The following is a 3,458-nucleotide window of genomic DNA, read 5'->3' on the forward strand; positions in this document are numbered from 1 at the left end:
CCCTATAAGGTATGTGTAACTATTCCAACTGTACAGATAGGAAAACTAGGGTTCTTAGCGGGTCAATTACTTGACTCAAGTGAAAAGGGTAAATTACGACATCAGTGAACCAGGACATCAATAAATGCAGATCTCCTTCAGTTTCAAATAGTGTATCCTTTTCACCACATTACAACTATGAAGAAATTGTGTTTTCTTTAAAAATTTTATCAGAAGGATTCAAAGAAGAGATAGAGGCAGAGGTTAATGATAATATAGATCTAAAATAAGTGATGTTAGATGAGGGCAGACCTAAATAGCAAGGTCTTCAACAGGAAAAGGGAAATTTAAAGAACTGTTGTACAGAAGGATCAGATGACGAGACCTATCTGATGACAAAAATGTCAATGGCTCAGGCTCTAAAACTGCTCTTACTCTCAATTGGAATGAACCCTAAGATGAACTTAAAAGGCTGATTAGACTCTTTGCTGAGAAATATTTCACTGGGCATTGTGAATAAATGGAGAAGGGCACCAGATGATGAGAAAATAAAAGAAAAAAATAGAGCAATTTATATTTATTATATTAGGGAAGAAAACAAAAGCTTTTTCAACTTCATTTCTTTATTGCTTGTAGTAAACTACATTTCTGTTTGCCAAATATTCTGGTTCCCCTCCCTATGGTGTTCCCCACTGCAGACCCCTCCCTGTGGGAAGATTATACATTCTCCTCCTGTTGCATTCAGAAGTGTTCAGGAAGCTTGGTTGGACCAATGAAACAAAAACGGAAGTGAGCATGTGTCTTCTGAGTGCAGGCTTTCAGAGCAAGCTCATGCTTTGCGATGTCTCCTTTCTCTGCCTCAAGAACAGCAACATCACAAATAGAAAGAGGCAGCTCCTTCAGCCTGCTCCCTGGAGATAAGAAAATTTGAAGGGGGAGCTTCAGCCACCCTGCATTGAGCATATACCATGTGCAGGAAATAAACTTTTGTGATTATGACCACCAAAATGTTGGGATTGTTTGTTACTGCAGCATAACCTACACTATTCTGACAGATACTCTTACTCCTATGTGTTTATCCTTAAAAGAACTGGACAATCAATGAGATGCATGCTACATCTTAATGATTTTCCTAGTCATTTATTTCTTTTTAGAAATAAAGAATAAAAAGACATGCGATTTAATATTTCTAAAAAATACTATATCAATGCAAAAGAAGCTAGGAAACTGAAATGACACATGTTTAAATGCATGAGAAATATTTAGATATGTGTAAAGTTATGAAATCTGGCACACAGTTGGTGCTTAATTTCTGCCAGATGCAGCAGCAACAAAGTTCTTCAAAAGCAAGGTGTCCCACTGAGCAAAGCAAAATATGTATACACATTTTTTAAGTACAGCTAAAAATCTTCTTCAAAATTCTTCTAGTTTTAAGGATCTTCTTCAAATATTACTATTACATTATAGAGCTCCCTAAAGCTGTAGGCCTCTTAAAAATCGAATGAGCCTTTTTCACTTAAATTTTATATTTCAAAACTGTATGTCACAGGGGATTAACTATTTTTCATTTTAATCTTTAATTGAGTTTTACAGGAAAGAAAATGTTTGTATTCTTCAACTGATGCCAGTAGTCATTAACTGCAGCTTTAGGGAGTGAGTATGTGTGTGTATATATTCTCTACTTAAAGAATAACTTTTGATATTTTTGTCTCATTATCAAAATTTAAAAACTTCTATTCCTTTGATTTAAAAGATGCAATTAGGGCCGGCCCGGTGGCGCACTGGAGAGTGCGCTGCTTGGGAGCGCGATGGCGCTCCTGCCGAGGGTTTGGATCCCGTGTGGAGACCGGTTCCCGCTCACTGGCTGAGCGCGGTGCGGGCACAACACCGAGGGTTGCGATCCCGTTACCGGTCAGTAAAAAAGACAAAAAAGGAAAAAAAAAAAAAAAGATGCAATTATTTTACACAAGTATGTTTCTTTTTCTTTTTCTTGTTTTTTTTTTTTTTTTCTGAAGGTTGGCTGGTATGCAGATCCAAACCCTTGACCTTGGTGTTATCAACACCACACTCTAACAAGCTGAGCTAACCCATGCCCCCCAAGTATGTTTCTTTTAAAATTAACTTCAACCTCACAAATAGGGAGATTGCTTGACCCATATGTTACATACTGAAAATATACATCCCAATACCAACAGCACCTCAAATCATTTCTTTTCATTGGCATTTCAGAGCACTTCTTATAATTTCGAATTTTTCCATTCTAGGCACTGAAGGGCTCCTGTTAAATTACTAATGTTATAATCAAGAGTTGATGTTATTAATATCAAGATGATTTCATTTACCACATCAAAAACTTGTGTTCTGAGGGTGTGTTTTCATGGACGTAGAAAGCAGGAAAGTTGCCCAAAGTAAGAACACACCCCGTGATGGCTCATCACACACACACACACACACACACACACACACACACACACACTCCTGAAACCTAAGACCAATATCCATCACTGTATCTCCTTTTCCCCGACCTAGTGGTAGAATGTCCCTGGTCAATCCTGGGACCCACTCCCCACCTCCATTACTCTATCTTCAGTTATATTCTGTGTGAACTCATTCAGTCCCATGACTTTAAATACTGACTACAAATGAACAATCCCTAAGTCTTCATCTCCAGTCCCAAGCTCTGCTCTAAACTCCAGGCTTATATATTCGACATCTTTTCTTAGATGTCAAATAGAGACCTAAAACCTAACATGGCAAAATTCACCATGTGAATTTCTCCCAAGCCTTCTCTTTCCATTGTCTTGTAATGGCAATTCTCTTCCTTTCAATGTTCAAACAAAAACCTCGAGATCATCCATGCTTCATCTCTTTCTCTCATGCACTGTTTACTCTCATACAGTAGGCAAATCCTGTCAATTCTACCCTCAGATTATACCCAGAGTCTGACTATTTTACCTCCACCTTATCACCATAGCCTAAGCCATCCCCGCCTCTCATCTGGATTATTGCAATAGGCTCCTGTTGAAAATCCTTCATCCACCTGGCCTCTGGCAGCATACTCTCCACATTCAGGAGCCAGTGAAATCATTTGAAAATAGAAGTTGAATCATATCACTCACCTGATCCCTCAAAAGAAATCCATGTTTGTTATCTTCCCCTTCCTCCAACCTCCTGTCCTCCCTCGCATGTTTCTCCTTCTTCCCAGATCTCATCTCTCATTCTTCTTGCCCTCAGTTATTGTCCTCTACACCAGCCTACTTCCTGATCCTCAAGTAAGTGAGGCATGCTGCCTCCTCAGGGTATTTACATTTGCTTTTCTGCCTAGAAAAAGTTGTTCCCAGCTGATGGAGTTTGGCTTAAGTATTGTTCCCCCTCAAAGCTCATGTGGAAATCTGATCCCCAAGGTGGCAGTATACAGGAGCTGTTTGAGTCATGGGGGTGGATTCCTCATGAATGGATTAATGCTCTCCCTGGAACAT

This window comes from Galeopterus variegatus, unplaced genomic scaffold (genome assembly GCF_000696425.1).
Source record: "Galeopterus variegatus unplaced genomic scaffold, G_variegatus-3.0.2 Scaffold2200, whole genome shotgun sequence".
Classification (NCBI taxonomy): domain Eukaryota; kingdom Metazoa; phylum Chordata; class Mammalia; order Dermoptera; family Cynocephalidae; genus Galeopterus; species Galeopterus variegatus.